The sequence below is a fragment of the Engystomops pustulosus genome, chromosome 4, assembly GCF_040894005.1.
Source record: "Engystomops pustulosus chromosome 4, aEngPut4.maternal, whole genome shotgun sequence".
In the NCBI taxonomy this organism is placed as follows: Eukaryota; Metazoa; Chordata; class Amphibia; order Anura; family Leptodactylidae; genus Engystomops; species Engystomops pustulosus.
The window spans coordinates 123,904,111-123,925,027 of record NC_092414.1 but is presented as its reverse complement, the minus strand read 5'-3'; the positions used below and the strand labels follow the sequence as shown (position 1 = coordinate 123,925,027).

At 42.6% G+C, this 20,917-nt stretch overlaps 1 protein-coding gene across 3 annotated transcripts in view; it reads right to left on the bottom strand.

Annotated features, from left to right (window-relative positions):
* GRM3 (glutamate metabotropic receptor 3) overlaps positions 1-17,287 on the bottom strand; it is a 200,373-nt gene extending 183,086 nt beyond the window's left edge. For 2 of the 3 annotated variants that reach the window (XM_072147288.1, XM_072147287.1), the window contains exon 1: positions 16,717-17,287. The gene's annotated coding sequence lies outside the window, so the exon portion shown is untranslated. Of the gene's footprint in view, positions 1-15,327; positions 15,438-16,716 lie in introns of those variants that run through there. The other variant, XM_072147289.1, reaches the window with a different exon arrangement.
* Between the last annotated feature and the right edge of the window lie 3,630 nt (positions 17,288-20,917).

Below are 20,917 nucleotides of genomic sequence, written 5' to 3'. Positions count from 1 at the left end.
ATCCATACAGGCAACTTTTATAAACCCCTTCCCTTCACAATCCTAACCACCCATCACAATTTTCATCCTACACTATATCACATACATAACTATTAGAATTTATGATATACACTCCCCTAGACTGAAGTCCATTAGGTTTGTTACCAGTTGAAATATCATAGCATTTTTTGTCAGATCTGATACAGAGGCTAGAGGCTATATTGCAGGGGGTTGGGACCACTGTAGGAGGAGTATTTAGAAGGTATATTTACAGTAAAAGGGACACTGGACACTGCTATCAGGGGTGGGGGGCAATATACTGAAGGGGTACTATAAGCGCTATTCACCAGCACAGACATGCATGTTATTCATGCGCTACAATCCTTATATCTCTAACTTCTTCTCTCATCCTACTTCTACAGCGGTTAATGATTTTGACAAGGGCTTTTTTCAAGCTTAAATGTTCTGATTTTGAATTAACGCAATAAAATTTATACCTTATACTCTTCATTCAAAAATTGTGTGTCTGGAATTTATACTGTATGTCTGAGGGGGTACTATATAGAAAGAGGCTATACATTGCCCTCTTTATTAATGTATGCTGTATATAGATCACTTCTACATTGTGCCCCTTTAATTATTACAGCCCTCTTTCCCTGCTATACACGGCTCCCTTCATTAATTCATATTCACCTCCCTCAACTATACAGTTCCCTCTTTATTAATTACATATATGTCCCTCACCCACACCCCTGCTGAATCTGATCATGACTAATCGGTCCCATTTCATGTCATTTCAATACAATTTTAGGCCTGATTCTTTCAGTTTACAGGAACAAATTAGATCAGTTCTTGTTAAAAACAAAATGGAGTGCTAACAAGGGTCTGAAAAGATCTGATGGCATGTAGCTGTAGTTGTTGAATAATTTTGCCGCTTTGCTACTACAAAGCGTCACCTCACCCACTGCGGTCTATTATGGAACAGAAATGTACACTTCCGTTGGCCTGATGTCTACTATATCTGTACATTGGTCCAGAAGCTTTTTCTTACTTCTCTTCTTTAGCAGTGGTTTCTTTTCAGCAATTTTAGCAGTCTCTTCCACTGCTTGAACTCAGTGAAGCATTTATTTGGTCTCTAATTTGAGTAGTTGTTGATTTATATTTATACAGCTTTGACTCTAATAAACCTACCCTGTGTAGCACAGGTAACTAAGTATTCTCCCTGTGATGACACCCAAGAGGCCACATTTCAACATAGAGCTTTATGGTTTTGCTTTTGCTTTAAAACAGAAAGCACTTTTGCAGATTAAATGTTTCAAGCAGACATATCTTCCTTTTCAATATAATCATATCATCACAGTTTATTGCACTGGAAAGTGTTTTTTTGAGTTGTACTTGAACAATAAATGTATATATTGCTGTTAACAGCATTAAGATGTAAGCTTTACAGCAGTCACATTGGCAATTAACACAACAGTCTGCAGACATCCATGGGAGTGTTGTCTAAACCTGTGCAGTCCTTCTCTGAGCAGAGGACATTGAGCAAGTAAGAGTAGAGAACCTGTGAACATCACTTTTTATTAATGGTGAATAATAGAGGTATTATCTTTAATAATTCATTATCCTGCCTCACATGATAATGAGATGACTGCAGAGCAGTGAAAAGTGTTCATCCTTCGGTATGCTTTACCTTAAAGGGCACCTGTCACCAGATTTTCACTATTAAACCTAAAGACAGGTTTTCATACAGGTTGCACGCGGCCACATTCACTGCAATGTGCAATACCATCACTAGAGATGAGCGAACACTAAAATGCTCGGGTACTCGTTATTCGAGACGAACTTTTCCCGATGCTCGAGTGCTCGTCTCGAATAACGAACCCCATTGAAGTCAATGGGAGACTTGAGCATTTTTCAAGGGGACCAAGGCTCTGCACAGGGAAGCTTGGCCAAACACCTGGGAACCTCAGAAAAGGATGGAAACACCACGGAAATGGACAGGAAACAGCAGGGGCAGCATGCATGGATGCCTCTGAGGCTGCTTAATCGCACCATTATGCCAAAATTATGGGCAACAGCATGGCCATGACAGAGTGACAGAATGAAGCTGGATAGCATCTAAAACATGCAATAATTGACCCTGACACTATAGGGGACGGCATGCAGAGGCAGCGGCAGCAGGCTAGAGAGTGGCATGGCGACATACCCTAAATGGACTCAGGCTTCAAACCAATGGGTGGCAGAGAGGAACCAAAGGAGGTGAGCAAGAAGCGCTCAAATAATATCGGTACATGATAAAAGTTTGCCAGTATATTTTGTGGATTACACAGCAGGGTGGCGACAAAGTTAACATGGAAGCCATGAAAACAACCCAAAATTCTGCCTGACACAGCTCGTTTGATAAGGGGACCATGTATGGAGGCAGTGAACTAGTAGTAGATTAAAGGTGCTGCAGTTAAAACTATGTTAGTTGGATCTTGGCATGGAGCTGGCGCTCCGCTGCCAGGCGAGCTTTCGCCAATCCAAGCCCCTGTCTCTAGGCTACTCCCCAAACAGCACTTCTAAGAACCTTTTGTATAAGATCAAGTGTAGTAGCGTTCTTATAAGTTTGGGATATGGCGGGTGAGGGGAATGTAAACAGATGCGCAAGAAGCGCATGATGCGCATGGAGCTGGCGCTCCGCTGCCAGGTGAGCTTTCGCCAATCCAAGCCCCTGTCTCTAGGCTACTCCCCAAACAGCACTTCTAAGAACCTTTTGTATAAGATCAAGTGTAGTAGCGTTCTTATAAGTTTAGGATATGGCGGGTGAGGGGAATGTAAACAGCTGCGCAAGAAGCGCTGAAATAATATCGGTTAATCATAAAAGTTTGCCAGTATATTTTGTGGATAACACAGCAGGGTGGCGACAAAGTTAACAACTTTGATGTGCAATCCATGAAAACAACCCAAATTTCTGCCTGACACACCTCGTTTGATAAGGGGAGGATGTATGGAGGCAGCTATATGGACGACTTTTGGAGGTAGCAATGGAGACAACGTGTGGAGGCTGCTATGGAGACAATTTAATTTGGATAGTGCCTGTATGTGGCAGTCCCAAAAAGTTTTCAAACCAGAGGAGCAGGTAGGTGTCCCTCCAGAAAAATGGAATAGATTGAGTGCCTGTATGTGGCAGTCCCAAAAATGTTTCAAACCAGAGGAGCAGGTAGGTGGCCCTCCAGTAAAATGGAATAGATTGAGTGCCTGTATGTGGCAGTCCCAAAAAGTTTTCAAACCAGAGGAGCAGGTAGGTGTCCCTCCAGAAAAATGGAATAGATTGAGTGCCTGTATGTGGCAGTCCCAAAAATGTTTCAAACCAGAGGAGCAGGTAGGTGGCCCTCCAGTAAAATGGAATAGATTGAGTGCCTGTATGTGGCAGTCCCAAAAAGTTTTCAAACCAGAGGAGCAGGTAGGTGTCCCTCCAGAAAAATGGAATAGATTGAGTGCCTGTATGTGGCAGTCCCAAAAATGTTTCAAACCAGAGGAGCAGGTAGGTGGCCCTCCAGTAAAATGGAATAGATTGAGTGCCTGTATGTGGCAGTCCCAAAAAGTTTTCAAACCAGAGGAGCAGGTAGGTGTCCCTCCAGAAAAATGGAATAGATTGAGTGCCTGTATGTGGCAGTCCCAAAAATGTTTCAAACCAGAGGAGCAGGTAGGTGGCCCTCCAGTAAAATGGAATAGATTGAGTGCCTGTATGTGGCAGTCCCAAAAAGTTTTCAAACCAGAGGAGCAGGTAGGTGTCCCTCCAGAAAAATGGAATAGATTGAGTGCCTGTATGTGGCAGTCCCAAAAATTTTTCAAACCAGAGGAGCAGGTAGGTGGCCCTCCAGTAAAATGGAATAGATTGAGTGCCTGTATGTGGCAGTCCCAAAAATTTTTCAAACCAGAGGAGCAGGTAGGTGGCCCTCCAGTAAAATGGAATAGATTGAGTGCCTGTATGTGGCAGTCCCAAAAATTTTTTAAAACAGAGGACCGGGTAGGTGGCCCTCCAGAAAAATGGAATAGATTGAGTGCCTGTATGTGGCACTCACAAAAATTGTTTCAAACAGAGGACCGGGTAGGTGGCCCTCCAGAAAAATTAAATGCATAAAGTACTATAGCAAGAGCCAGTGGGCCCTGTCAAAAAATAGCCAGTTTCCTCTGCTTTACTGTACAAAGAGGAGGAGAAGGAGGAAAATGAGGAGGAGGAGGAGTGGATCAATTATTCAGGTTGAGCTTCCTTCACCTGGTGGAGATTGGAAATTCTGAGAAATCCAGCCTTTATTCATTTTAATAAGCGTCAGCCTGTCAGCGCTGTCAGTCGACAGGCGTGTACGCTTATCTGTGATGATGCCACCAGCTGCACTGAAAACCCGCTCGGACAAGACGCTAGCGGCAGGGCAGGCAAGAACCTCCAAGGCGTACAGCGCCAGTTCGTGCCACATGTCCAGCTTTGAAACCCAGTAGTTGTAGGGAGCTGTGTGATCATTTAGGACGATGGTATGGTCAGCTACGTACTCCCTCACCATCTTTCTGTAAAGATCAGCCCTACTCTGCCGAGACTGGGGACAGGTGACAGTGTCTTGCTGGGGTGACATAAAGCTGGCAAAAGCCTTGTAAAGCGTACCCTTGCCAGTGCTGGACAAGCTGCCTGCTCGCCTACTCTCCCTCGCTACTTGTCCCGCAGAACTACGCACTCTGCCGCTAGCGCTGTCAGAAGGGAAATACTGTTTCAGCTTGTGCACCAGGGCCTGCTGGTATTCATGCATTCTCACACTCCTTTCCTCTGCAGGGATGAGAGTGGAAAGATTTTGCTTGTACCGTGGGTCCAGGAGAGTGAACACCCAGTAATCGGTGCTGGAATAAATTCTTTGAACGCGAGGGTCACGGGATAGGCAGCCTAGCATGAAATCTGCCATATGCGCCAGAGTACCAACGCGTAAGAATTCACTCCCCTCACTGGCCTGACTGTCCATTTCCTCCTCCTCCAACTCCTCCAACTCCTCTTCTTCTGCCCATACACGCTGAACAGTGAAGGACTCAACAATGGTCCCCTCTTGTGTCTCGCCAACATTCTCCTCCTCTTCCTCCTCATCCTCCTCCACCTCCACCTCCTCCGATATGCGCTGAGAAACAGACCTGAGGGTGCTTTGGCTATCAACAAGGGAATCTTCTTCCCCCGTCTCTTGTGACGAGCGCAAAGCTTCCGACTTCATGCTGATCAGAGAGTTTTTCAACAGGCCAAGCAGTGGGATGGTGAGGCTGATGATGGCGGCATCGCCACTGACCATCTGTGTTGACTCCTCAAAGTTACTCAGCACCTGACAGATATCAGACATCCACGTCCACTCCTCATTGTAGACTTGAGGAAGCTGACTGACCTGACTACCACTTCTGGTGGAAGTTGACATCTGGCAGTCTACAATCGCTCTGCGCTGCTGGTAAACTCTGGATAACATGGTCAGTGTTGAATTCCACCTCGTGGGCACGTCGCACAACAGTCGGTGAGCGGGCAGTTGGAGGCGGCGCTGCGCTGCCCTGAGAGTGGCAGCATCTGGGCTGGACTTCCTGAAATGCGCACAGATGCGGCGCACCTTCGTGAGCAAATCAGACAGATTGGGGTATGTCATGAGGAAAAGCTGAACTATCAGATTTAACACATGGGCCAGGCATGGCACATGTGTCAGTCTGCCGAGTTGCAGAGCCGCCACCAGGTTACGGCCGTTGTCACACACAACCATGCCTGGCTTCAGGTTCAGCGGTGCCAGCCACAGATCAGTCTGCGCCGTGATGCCCTGTAATAGCTCTTGGGCGGTGTGCCTTTTGTCGCCTAGGCTCAGCAGTTTGAGCACCGCCTGCTGTTGCTTAGCGACGGCACTGCTGCTGTGCCTAGAGCTACCGACTGATGGCGCCGTGCCCACGGATGGTAGTTCGGAGGAGGAGGTGGAGGAGGGGTGGGAGGAGGAGGAGGCATAGTAGGCCTGAAACACCTGGACCGAGGTAGGCCCCGCAATCCTTGGTGTTGGCAGTATATGACCAGCCCCAGGGTCAGACTCGGTCCCAGCCTCCACCAAGTTAACCCAATGTGCCGTCAGCGATATATAGTGGCCCTGCCCGGCAGCACTCGTCCACGTGTCCGTGGTCAGGTGGACCTTGTCAGAAACGGCGTTGGTCAGGGCACGGGTCATGTTGTCTGACACGTGCTGGTGCAGGGCTGGGACGGCACATCGGGAAAAGTAGTGGCGGCTGGGGACCGAATACCGAGGGGCGGCCGCCGCCATGAGGTTGCAAAAGGCCTCGGTCTCTACCAGCCTATAGGGCAGCATCTCCAGGCTAAGCAATCTGGAGATGTGCACATTAAGGGCTTGGGCGTGCGGGTGGGTTGCACTATATTTGCGTTTCCGCTCCAGCGTCTGGGGTATGGAGAGCTGAACGCTGGTGGATGCTGTGGAGGATCGTGGAGGCGACGATGGGGTTTTTGTGGCAGGGTCCTGGGCAGGGGGCTGACTATCAGCTGACACAGGGGAAGGAGCAGTGGTGTGCACGGCCGGAGGTGAACGGGCTTGTTGCCACTGAGTGGGGTGTTTAGCATTCATATGCCTGCGCATACTGGTGGTAGTTAAGCTAGTAGTGGTGGAACCCCTGCTGAGCCTGGTTTGGCAAATGTTGCACACCACAGTCCGTCGGTCATCCGGTGTTTCCTTAAAGAACCTCCAGACTTCTGAAGATCTAGCCCTCGCCGCAAGAGCCCTCACCACGGGAGCTTCACTAGTTGACACATTTGGCGCTGATGCACCAGCTCTGGCCCTGCCTCTCCGTCTGGCCCCACCACTGCCTCTTCCAACCTGTTCTGGTCGAGGACTCTCCTCCGTCTCAGAAGCACTGTGTTCACCCGGCCTCTCAACCCAGCTTGGGTCTGTCACCTCATCATCCTCCGATCCCTCAGTCTGCTCCCCCCTCGGACTTCCTGCCCTGACAACAACTTCCCCACTGTCTGACAACCGTGTCTCCTCATCGTCGGACACCTCTTTACACACTTCCACTACGTCAAGAAGGTCATCATCACCCACAGACTGTGACTGGTGGAAAACCTGGGCATCGGAAAATTGCTCAGCAGCAACCGGACAAGTGGTTTGTGACTGTGGGAAGGGTCCAGAAAACAGTTCCTCAGAGTATGCCGGTTCAAATGCCAAATTTTCCTGGGAGGGGGCAGACTGGGGGGGAGGAGGCTGAGGTGCAGGAGCTGGAGGAGTGCCGATTTCGGTGACATGGGTGGACTGCGTGGAAGACTGACTGGTGGACAAATTGCTCGAAGCATTGTCAGCAATCCACGACATCACCTGTTCGCACTGTTCTGGCCTTAACAGTGCTCTACCACGAGTCCCAGTAACTTCAGACATGAACCTAGGGAGTGTAGCTCTGCGGCGTTCCCCTGCTCCCTCATAAGCAGGTGGTGTCTCACCCCGCCCAGGACCACGGCCTCTGACCCCTGCAGTAGTTGGACGCCCACGTCCCCGCCCTCGTCCTCTACCCCTAGCCCTCGGGTTAAACATTTTTAAAATGAGAGTTATAACTTTAATTTTTTTTAAACTTTTTTTTGTGTTTTTTGTTTTTTTTTGTGTTTTTTTTTTTTTTTGTTTTTTTTTGTGTTTTTGAGTTTTTAAAACCAAACGATGCTATCCTATTGCTATGGCTATTTTCTAGCCAAGTATGAAAGCACACTACTATGCCAGATGAGATGACACTGAGTTATTAAACAAAATAAACGTAAAATAAAAAAGGACAAATGGCAGACTGTGCCTAATTGAAATCCAACCCCTACTAAATTTTCCCACTTCGGTCTTTGCTATGGATATGTGCGTCACTAAGCGCAAAACACAGCGGTCGCAAGTCTCACTACAAATTGCTCAGAATTGGCTAGTACATGCACTGCAGCAAGTACAGCCACCAGCAGATCAACCAGAAATCAAATATATAACGCTACTGTAGGCGTAAGCCGTTTGGATTCTCCTATGGCTATTTTCTAGCCAAGTATGAAAGCACACTACTATGCCAGATGAGATGACGCTGAGTTATTAAACAAAATAAACGTAAAATAAAAAAGGACAAATGGCAGACTGTGCCTAATTGAAATCCAACCCCTACTAAATTTTCCCACTTCGGTCTTTGCTATGGATATGTGCGTCACTAAGCGCAAAACACAGCGGTCGCAAGTCTCACTACAAATTGCTGACAATTGGCTAGTAGATGCACTGCAGCAAGTACAGCCACCAGCAGATCAACCAGAAATCAAATATATAACGCTACTGTAGGCGTAAGCCGTTTGGATTCTCCTATGGCTATTTTCTAGCCAAGTATGAAAGCACACTACTATGCCAGATGAGATGACACTGAGTTATTAAACAAAATAAACGTAAAATAAAAAAGGAAAAATGGCAGACTGTGCCTAATTGAAATCCAACCCCTACTAAATTTTCCCACTTTGGTGTTTGAGGTGGATATGTGTGCCACTAAGAGCTAAACACAACGGTAGCAAGTCCCCCTGCTAATTCCTCACAAAATGGTACTAGATGCAAATTAAAAAAAAAAAAGTAGAACGTTATTGTAGCCCTAAGAAGGGCTGTTGGGTTCTTGGAGAATCACTCCTGCCTAACAGTAAGCTAATAGAACACCCTAACGCTTTCCCTGACCAGCAGCAGCTCTCTCCCTAGCGGCATCCAGACACAGAATGATCCGAGCAGCGCGGGCAGCGGCTAGTCTATCCCAGGGTCACCTGATCTGGCCAGCCAACCACTGCTATCGACGTGTAAGGGTACCACGTCATGCTGGGTGGAGTGCAGAGTCTCCTGGCTTGTGATTGGCTCTGTTTCTGGCCGCCAAAAAGCAAAACGGCGGGAGCTGCCATTTTCTCGAGCGGGCGAAGTATTCGTCCGAGCAACGAGCAGTTTCGAGTACGCTAATGCTCGACCGAGCATCAAGCTCGGACGAGCATGTTCGCTCATCTCTAACCATCACCCATTTACATGGCCGTATTGTACAACTTAAAGTACTGTGAGTGACACAGTAAAAAATATAGAACATGTCCAATTTTCTCCAGTATTTCCATTCCAATCTTAAGCAACATTTAAAATATGTGTTGCATAAGGTTGTGCATTGTATGCTGCCGTATATGCGTGTAGTATCCAGGGAATTTAGAATTGAGCAAGCTAGTACCATCATTTACCAATCTACCGTATAGCATACGGATACAGTTGCTTACGTGTACATACAGTTAAAAAATGACAGGTATATATGGCCAAATAGGGCACTGAAATACATGACTGACTGTCTTCCATTAATAACAAACGCCCCTTGTTTGACTTGCTGCTCCTTGTGCCAGGGTGCCAGGTAAGCTTACAAAGCTCTTTTTCTTGGGATAGAAACTATGCATATTTTAGCTAAAAACAGTATGGGCAAGAGTTAGTATAGTGCTATGGGAACCTGTTATTGGGTTTATTAGTGGAAATCTGGTGACAGGTACCTTATAAGGAAACTGCTCGATTTTGGTTCTTTTCCAGTCTCCTTGTTTTCACTTTTAGAGTATCCTTTAATGTATTTCTGTTTTGTCCTCTTCCTTTTTTTGGGGGGGGGGATTTAGGGCTCAGTGATAGATCTTTTTCACTTCCTCTGCGCAATCCCCATTGGTCTAACCACCCGCAAATATGGTTTTCAAACTTTAAGTTTGTGCTAATGCTCATACTTGCATACTTGTGCCCATAAAATTAGCCCTGCATTACTAATAAATAACATTGCATAGTGTATTACACACAGTGTAACACTAATAAATAACAGTCTGTCTGTTGTCAATAAGATAATATCTTCTATACCTGAATCTTTCTAAAGCTCAGCTTCTTGGACCATCTACTCACTGACCCAGATCCAGCATCTCCATTTCTGTCTGTGGTTTTATCAGCTCATAGGCAGGGAAAGGGGTATTGTTTGACCTCTCCATTGCGCCTTACACACAATCATGAAACATGCACTTTAAAGACATTTTGAGAATCTTCCCTTTTCTGACCAAGGAAACATCTAGACCTCTAATTATTGTTCTGATCACATCTCTTATATGCTCCAGTCCATCTCCGGCATCATTTGAGTTCTGTTCAAGGGCAGTAGGTCGATACTGGTGCACTGCTGGCAGAGGAATGGGAGCTACTGCGCATGTGCAAAGCTCCAAAGAGGCAGGCACTTTACTGGCATCATGCTACTGCTCTTGTGCAGAGCTCAAATGAAGTGGGAGACAGTCCGGAGCAGATAGAGGAGGGCTGGGAGTGGCTACTTAGACATTTATTTGCATATTCCAGTATTAAACTTTATTTCTGCAGCAGCTGCATATTTAGTCAATAAATATTAAGGCCCTTTCACTATACTAGACTGTGCTATATAATTAAATTGGTCATTGATTTCACAATATCTCATATGTTGAAAGTAAGACAGGTGAAGTAAGAAGGTGATAATCTTCTAGTGCTAATTTGAGAGTATATTTAATTCTTCAAAAGTTAGCACTACAGGATATCAAATGGTACTCCAAGAAAAAAAAACAAGTTTAACAAAGGATAAAAGTGGTCTTTCAAGATGTGTTCTTCCTTAAAGTGGTGTTGAATCATCTGTGCCAGTGTGACCGGGACTGTGGTTTGTCATATAAGATTCTCCTGATATGTAATCTTTGCCTGTTATAGAGTGAATTCCTTGCATATTATAGAACTCCAGATAATTCTGTTATTCTGCTCTCTGTATTCTGGAATTTTGACCCTCTGGCTCACATTCAAACTATTCTTCAGCATTTGCCCTTTTTGTTTTGACCTGGCTCTGCAGACTTTTCTTCTGTGATTGTTTTGTCTTCATCTCTGTGTTTTACCCTTTGACACAGGGAGGAAACATTTTCTTGTTATCTACCCACTGCCTAGGGTGTGCCAGGCAATAGTTAGGGGCAGCAGGGAAAGGGCCCTTTGCTGTTTCTTTAGTTGGTTTCCAAGCCCTGCTTAACAGGTCTACTAGGAAAAAGATATTGATTACTTATCTTTAGAATAAGTCATCAGTATGGGATAAGTGCTGGTCCATCAGACTCCAACGCAACAACCACACACTGACTAGAGCCAGATGAAGATGTCTTTGAAGAGTTGACTGATGTAGTGGTACAGGGAACCAAAGGCATCATCAACATGTAGTGAAGCATCTACTAAAGCTGGACAGCTGCCAAGGCCTGCCTTGTTGTTAGCTGTTTGACAGCTTAATTTCTGTATCTGCTCTCTGGAAAGTTGAGTGGTTGAGTGAACTCAGCTATGGGTTGAATCATGGAAGGCTAGCATACATAAACTGAATAAAGAGCTAATACTCAGTTCATTCATGGCTGGTTATATTTTCCCCTGTTACTTGTAGTACTAATGTCTGTCTCTGTTTTGCTAAACCTGAAACTGTGAACTTGTATCTGAGACCATATCTAGTCTAAACTGGTACCCTGAACCGCACTCTGAACAGGAACATGTATCTGTGCCTGTATCTAGCCTGAGCCAGAACCCTAAACCCCAGCCTGAACTGGAAATTGTATCTTAGCCGATATCCAGCCTGAGCGGGTACTCTGAAACCCAGTTTGAACTGGAACCTGTAAATGATCTTGTATGTAACCTGAGCCTAAGTCTAAGCTGGATCCTGTAACTGAGACAGTATTCAGCCTCAGCCTGAACCCTGACCCCTAGTTTGAGCTGGATCCTGTATCCGAGCTGATATCGAGCCTGAGATGGTGTCCTGAACCCCACTCTGAACTGGAACCTGATCCTGTTTCCAGCCTAAGCCGGTATCCTGAAACGCAGTCTGAACTGGATCCTGTTAACCTACAAAAACCCCAAAAGAGTACCTAAACTTTGTACCCACTTGCTCAACCAAAGGGTCAATAATATCTACAAAAAAACAGGCAAGAGTACATATCAACCGCAATACAAATTGATAACAAGTCAATACTTTAATTCATCATAATAATACACAGAATTAATAAATTTTATAGCATATCACATGGAGAGAGAGAGAGTCAGAAGTATAGCATCAGATAACTGACTAAAAAGGATGGACACCCAAGCTTCCACAGCGTGGATCAATAGCTGACTGCTAACCAAGGTATAAGTACATTGAGACAATACAAGTTATAACATGTCTTCATAAATGTACCCCTAAAATAGCTAGCTATGAATAAGCAAAATTAAACTGAAAATGTCCGAGTAATAAAACAGAGGCAAGAGCGGATAATACACAGGATAAGCTGAACTGTATGGGAACCAGTGTACAAAAACAGACTAAAGTGTGATTCTAGATTGATATTACAGTAATGACCAGGAGATGTACCACCTCCTAAAAGAAAGTCCCACCGAAATAGAACAATGCAGTAGAACTCATAACAATCAGGACAATATCAGAATCAGGATAATGCAGCTTGAGGTTCTGCCCTGAACCCCATTCTGAACCAGAACCTTTACCTCAACCTCCATTCAACCACAGCCTTAACCCTGACCCTAGTCTGAGATGGATCCTGTATTTGAGCTGGTATCCAGCCTTAAATGGTGTCCTGAACCCAAGTCTGAACTGCAACCTGTATCTTATCGGTATCCAGCCTGAGCCAGTACCCTGAATCCCAGTCTTAACTTGAACCTGTACCTGATCCTGTCTGAACTTGCCTGAGTAGGAATCCTGTTGTAGAATCCTGTATCCTGTCCAATTTGATCCAGAACCCTGTTTCTTGACCTGATCTGGAGCCTTGTTTCCTGCCTGATCAGGAAACCCTGAACCCCTACCTGATTTAGAACCCCATACCTGTACTCTGGACCCTGTTTCAGAGATTGTACCCTGTTTCTGATATTGTTGCCCAATCCTGTGCCCGTTCCCTGAGTTCCCTGATAAATATGGAAACTCATATGTCCTGACAGAATAAATATTTGTCTGAAACCCTGACAGTCGTTGCTATAAAATACTGTAGGGCAATGTATCTGGTACCAGATCACCCTACAAGTATAAATAGAATTGTGTGGAGCACTTCATGTACCGTTACTGTTCCCCACAATCTGTCATTTTAGAGATATTCCCTTTTATACATATTTGTAAACCTGGTACACTAAATGCCACCCAACACCCTGAACCCATTCACTGATAGTCACTAAAGAAAGTGCCCAACACAATGCAGTTTTTACTTTTGGATTTCATAATCTCCCTATAAGACGAGCTGATTTTCAAGTTATAGTTTTAGGCAAATTCGGAAATTATCAAACTAGTCATAAACATAAAAATATTTAAGAAAAAAAAAGAGTTACTGTGGGGAAAATAAACATTTAATACACTGCCGATTTTGCCAGTTGCTGCAAGGCTCTGGGACCCGACGCTTGCCCGGGTATGCTGGGTACTGGCACTGGCCCTATCTGTAAGCCTCTGTAATTGCACACAAAGTTCTTTACAAAATATTAAGTTCTGTTTTTTTATTGTATCACATACTTATTTAATGCAATTAAATTCAAATTAATTATTTATAAATCATATAATGTGATTTTTTGGGGGGATTTTGTTTTAGATGTCTGTTTCTCACAGTTGAAGTGTATCTAAGATAAAACTTATAAATCTCTCCATTTTCTGAAGGTGGGGAAAACTTCCATAAACAGCCATGTAGCCAATTCTTATTTTGCCCACTATATATATATTAAAGGGGATGCATTGTTTTTCACCCACAGCACGTTGATGTGACGTCACCACTGAGCCACTGTATACAAACAAAGGTAGGCAATGATGTGTGGTATGGGCAGCATATATCTTGTAGATATGTTATATTTATATACCCAATAATAAACAAACTCTGATCCCTAGTCTCACTTAGTGGGTAACATTTGCATGCACATCTTTGTATCAAGAAGAACAAATGTTGATAGGAACATTGGGGGATATTGAGAGTAGTAAGACTTCTTTAGTCATTTTAACAATTTCTTTGACTAGACAACCCCTTTACAGAGTCACGGAACTAAGGCTTTCTTAAATCAATTTCTGACACTGTAAGGAATAAATACTGTATGTGTGTTACATAGTTTCCCAAAAAGATATTCTACAGTGTTGTTGAGCTACTTCTAGCATCAGTTCATTTACCTACTGCATGCCAAGATCTTCTTATCTGTAGACAAAGTTTCAACAACAAGCCATATGGTGTGGCTGATCACATCACTTTTGCCAAATGAGAGTAAACCGTGTAACAAGGAAACAGGCCATAAAGAGAACTTTTCAAGCTGCTACTATCAGAATAGTGCAACACTTTGTATTCAGACATATATCTGACTTCTAGTGAGGGAAATATTATATTAACCAATAAATGTATTGTCTCGGAATAAGTATAATTAGTAACCCACAGACAAAAGCATCTGTGTTAAACAAAAGCATAGAAAAAGTTTAACTTTATGCAAATCTTGGTCCATTTATATAACAATACAATACTGGCTCAAGTAAAGTATGGCTTTAATCACATCTCAATCAATAGTCCCATTCAAAGGTAACTCAACAATTTGCCTAAGGGCTAGAGATGTTGCTCCAGTTATGTAGTTGCGAGTTAAAAACATTTCGAGAAAATGTATTGTATTATTGGAAGACCCAATCCTCTGACTATTTCCATTAGATTGAGTTTAACCTGTAGAGTCCATTACATATAATCACCACATCATTCTATCTTATCTCAAAGACCTTCACCTGGGGACATAGGAGCACAGTCTAAACGTAAAGTGAAATGTATAGTCAAATAAAAGACTATCATTATTAATAAGACAAATTACAATGTATCAATTGTTGTTATATGTTAGTAGGAATTTTAGAGAGAAAGAGGCAGCAGGAGAGCAGATCTGGGAAGACTTCCCTCCTTTCATTACTATATGTAGTATCACAGAAAATATGGCATACCCAGGGGATAATATCCAGCTGTCATTAAAAAAATATATGATCTGCAGCACATAATTTATATTTTGTAATCCATGTGTACAAGCAATAAATATTGGTGAATGAGAAACCTTGCAACACTTAATGGAAATCCCAAGGTCTTCAGAAAACAGGTAATAAACATTGCAGATCTGATAAGGACAACTGCATCATCACATGAAGGGAATTATATACTAAATGCAAAATATCTTTCATGATACCTAATTTTACGTACCATTACACCTCAGCATTACATGCTTGGAATACAGACCCTTTGTTGCAGCTTCATGACTGAAAAGATGAATTACACAAAATGGGACTATTCTACATAGTAAATCAGTCCTTCATGGTGTTAAAGATTTCACTTACATCAATGTGTAATTACCCTTTGAAGAAAGCCCAAAGCAAAGGACATGTCTAATTGTGACCACATGTTTCCCCTTCAGGGATTGTCATCCCATAGAGTGCAGATCCTCTGTTACCTCTTTGTCTCTGCATGAAGTCCCCCATGGGAATTGGTGACAGCAATCCTTTACTCATGGGACACAGTGTCTGCAGTTCATTCAGCTGTGGTCACACTACTACAGTATACATACACAGTAGCACTTTTACTTAGCTGAGTGCTTCACTTCATTTAAACATAATATATTAGTCTCATGACCCAGCAGTCCTCTATTAACTAACAAACCCTGCAGATATCATCACTGTGAATGACAAGTCTGAGATAACCAACACCTAGAGTAATAGAAGGCACAATTTTACTGATGACATATACAAAATAAATGATTGCTGTGATTAACAAAACAAAATATTTAAAATAAAACCCAAAAGAGGTATATTTATTTGATTTTATTTTGTGTATTCATTATGTGTTAATATTTTGATTAATTATTAGTTATGATACTTAGAATACTGACATTTTGGTTTCATCTGTCACAGGACAGGGATATTGTAGATTAAAGAACAAATATGACATTTACAAATTACCTGTTAGTGGGGTATTAGAGAACAAGTGTCATTACAGTGACGGTGTGAGGGTTAACATCTGAATATGATACTTTTAGTCACAAGTTGGATTAAAATCTATTTATTTCTTAAGTAGTAAGTCTGAAGACTGCATAACTTCTATGACAATCACTGATGATAATGATAATTGCTGCTTCGTTAGTAGATGCAAAACTCCTAAACATCATGCGTTTAACCAGGGAGGCAGCTGCTTAACTTTATGTGAATTATTACTTCCCACTGTGTCAAATGACTAACCTTGTGAAGGTAACTGAATCAATGATGCTGATCATGCAGCATGTGTGTGCAGCATGGGCATGTTTGTATAAAGAGATGTAGCAAGAGCTAAGTGTGTGAGAGCAATTTGCTACAAAACACTTATACAGATGTATGTAAAGGGCTACATATGAAGCTACATTACTGCCATAACACTCTAAAGGCTGTTAAATGACTGTGTATTGCCCATGATCTTTCTGTCTGTCTGTCTATTTATCCAGCGCTTCTATCTTTATCACAGCATCTCTATCATGTTGATATCCGTTGCTCCAATATTATGGTTATATTGTAATGTGATGTTATAGATACAATGTAACATTTTAATATAAATTATTGAAGTGCTGGAGAAAGCAATGTAATACTCTCACACGTTTCTTTAGCAGATGTATCTATATATAGGAATATATTCCCTTTTTCCTGGGGGGCTTGTGTGCTATGTGGGGAAGCAGTGTGAATGAGCATACATGTGCTGCTTACCTGCTGCAGGTGATGCTGCGCACACACGGTCCAGGCAGAGTCCTCCCCTACATTCAGCATCACACTTCTCACTGGGACTCAGGGCAGAACTTGGAGTTGGTCCCTGTACTTTCAGTGCACGTCGCCCAGGTGGTCCTCTTAGTTTTAGGGGTTTCTGCCCACTACAACCCAGTTCCCATTGCTCTGATCAGTTAGGGGAGAAATAATGTAGAATTGAGTTGGCTTTATTGTCATTTTCTAAGACAAGATCCAAAGCTTTTGTTCTTTTGTGTTCCTCATTCCTCTGAAGGGTTTCCCCTCTGGGGCTGATTCAGCTCCTGCTAATTAAGAAATGCAATGCAGAAGAATAGTGAATTCTGCCACTTGCTATTCAGAAATGAGAGGAGCCGCTCCTGGAACTTTGATGAGTGTTAGCTCCTTCATCCTTGGCAGGGCTAGTGCTGCTGCTGCTGGACAATTAGTCCTTGGACTGGCCTCCTGTTCCCATGCTGAGGCTTAATGAGACAACACACTTTCTGCTCTCACAGCAGCTTCAGGAGTGGTGCAGAGCCCGAGTGAGGAGGACTTCTCCAGCAGCAGGCACATCACCTGGCACACCCACTGTGACGTCACCTGCCACTCACCCCACTCTCACTACCAGGGGGTGAAGCTCAGCACAAAGGCAATCCAAAGATTCCGCTTCTTTCATCAGGTCCATGATAGTGATGTGCTGCCTACACGGTGGAAGACACTGCAGAGTATCACCTCTAGAGATCTGCCTCTTTCTGTGCATCTGATTGCTGATCTATCTATCTATCTATCTATCTATCTATCTATCTATCTATCTATCTATCTACTATCTATCTATCTATCTATCTATCTATCTATCTATCTATCTCATATCTATCTATCTCATATCTATCTATCTATCTATCTATCTATCTACTATCTATCTATCTATCTATCTATCTATCTATCTATCTATCTACCATCTATCTATCTATCTATCTATCTATCTATCTATCTATCATCTATCTATCTATCATCTATCTTTCTATCTATCATCTATCTATCTTTCTATCTATCTATCTATCTGTCTATCTATCCATCTATTATCTATCTATCTATCTATCTATCTATCTATCTATCCATCTATTATCTTTCTATCTATCTATCTATCATCTATCTATCTATCTATCTATCTATCTATCTATCTATCTATCTATCTGTCTATCCATCCATCTATTATCTATCCATCTATTATCTATCCATCTATCTAACCATCTATTATCTTTCTATCTCATATCTATCTATCTAATTATCTTTCTATCTTATATATATATATATATATATATATATATATATATATATATATACTATCTCACCTACCCTGTATATTTGGATATGCCTTCTTTGTACATCTGTTTGCCTATCTATCTATCTATCTATCTATCTATCTATCTATCATCTATATACTATCTATCTCACCTAACCTTTATATTAGTTCTGCATCTTTGTATGCATCTATTTATCTACTAATGTTAGTCTGTTTTTACATCAACGATAGTACCTATATTAATTTGTTATTTATTTATCGACAAAGTGACAACAAACATGATAAATAATAAAAATCAGTACATTTCATAAAGTGCTACATTGGATCATTATACATACAAAGGTATAAAAATTGTGTCATTATTCGTGAAAAAAACTGTGTAAATAGGCGTAGTATAAATACATAAAATTACATTGTTAAATTAAACATTAAATTGTTTTTTTCACGAATAATGACACAATTTTTATACTCACCTTTGTATGTACACTCACCGGCCACTTTATTAGGTACACCATGCTAGTAACGGGTTGGACCCCCTTTTGCCTTCAGAACTGCCTCAATTCTTTGTGGCATAGACTCAACAAGGTGCTGGAAGCATTCCTCAGAGATTTTGGTCCATATTGACATGATGGCATCACACAGTGGCCGCAGATTTGTCGGCTGCACATCCATGATGCGAATCTCCCTTTCCACCACATCCCAAAGATGCTCTATTGGATTGAGATCTGGTGACTGTGGAGGCCATTTGAGTACAGTGAACTCATTGTCATGTTCAAGAAACCAGTCTGAGATGATTCCAGCTTTATGACATGGCGCATTATCCTTCTGAAAGTAGCCATCAGATGTTGGGTACATTGTGGTCATAAAGGGATGGACATGGTCAGCAACGATACTCAGGTAGGCTGTGGCGTTGCAACGATGCTCAATTGGTACCAAGGGGCCCAAAGAGTGCCAAGAAAATATTCCCCACACCATGACACCACCACCACCAGCCTGAACCATTGATACAAGGCAGGATGGATCCATGCTTTCATGTTGTTGACACCAAATTCTGACCCTACCATTCGAATGTCGAAGCAGAAATCGAGACTCATCAGACCAGGCAACATTTTTCCAATCTTCTACTGTCCAATTTCCATGAGCTTGTGCAAATTGTAGCCTCAATTTCCTGTTCTTAGCTGAAAGGAGTGGCACCCGGTGTGGTCTTCTGCTGCTGTAGCCCATCTGCCTCAAAGTTCGACGTACCGTGCATTCAGAGATGCTCTTCTGCCTACCTTGGTTGTAACGGGTGGCGATTTGAGTCACTGTTGCCTTTCTATCAGCTCGAACCAGTCTGCCCATTCTCCTCTGACCTCTGGCATCAACAAGGCATTTCCGCCCACAGAACTGCCGCTCACTGGATGTTTTTCTTTTTCGGACCATTCTCTGTAAACCCTAGAGATGGTTGTGCGTGAAAATCCGAGTAGATCAGCAGTTTCTGAAATACTCAGACCAGCCCTTCTGGCACCAACAACCATGCCACGTTCAAAGGCACTCAAATCACCTTTCTTCCCCATACTGATGCTCAGTTTGAACTGCAGGAGATTGTCTTGACCATGTCTACATGCCTAAATGCACTGAGTTGCTGCCATGTGATTGGCTGATTAGAAATTAAGTGTTAACAAACAGTTGGATAGGTGTACCTAATAAAGTGGCCGGTGAGTGTATAATGATCCAATGTAGCACTTTATGAAATGTACTAATTTTTATTATATATCATGTTTGTTGTCACTTTGTACTTTAACCAATTAGCTATTAGCTTGGTCCTTAAATGTCTGGATATGCACCTTGCACTTTATGCTTGAAAAAGGCGTGTTTCTACGCCGAAATGTTGCACATGGAATAAAGAGTCACCCTATTCCACTTACCACGGAGTGCTGCCTCTCCTTTGGATCTATCTATCTATCTATCTATCTATCTATCTATTACATACAAACATTATGGCAGCACAGTTCAAAAACACATGAACTTAAAGGAAATTTACCATTAAAATCAAGAATGGTTGAACCAGGGAGACTTACTCATAGATCATGGCAGCGTAACTGTGGTAATCTTCTTATATTTGTTATCCATGGCCTCCTTTCTTCTAAAATCAACATGTAAAATTATACCAATGAGAAATGCTATATTGCCCCTCCATGCTTCAGATTCACAGGCTGTTACAGTGTGATTTTGATGTTAGATTTCCGTGGAAGCATTTTACCAATATTTTACTAGATAGTTCAACACTAAGGAGCAGATTTATCAAGTCTCTGAATATTTCCTGTTGCTTATGGCAACCAATCACAGTTCCCCTTTAGAATATTCATGAGCACTGGTAAAATGAAAGCTGAGCTGTGATTGGTTGCCATGGGCAACTGGAAATATTCTGACTTTCAGACACTTGATAAAACTGCCCCAAACTATCTATTTTTATAAAGACAGTGATATTTAAAAGTTGCAAATTTTTGCAAATTATTGAATGCTGCTGTATATTCAGCCCCCTGAGTAATTACTTTGTAGGAAAACATTTAGCTGCAAGGTCTGTTGGGATATGTCTCAACCAAAGTTTCACATGCAGTACATGGAATATTTTGTGCATTCCATGCATTGGTACAGATTGGTTTGGGAACATTCTTTTCATTCTGTCACGCTGTTTTTGCGCCAGTTTTGTGACTAAACACCAAACTAGTCCTGCAGAAAAAATAATCATGTTTACCTCATTTATCCTACCAATACTGGAATACTGGCCAGTAAGGTTAGACCTTCTTCAGGCACGGATTGCTGGGCTTGTGGTGGTGTGAATACGGTTCTATGACCGTTGTGGCGCTTGGGGAGCTGTGGAGCGCGGGAGACCCCGCTGTAGGT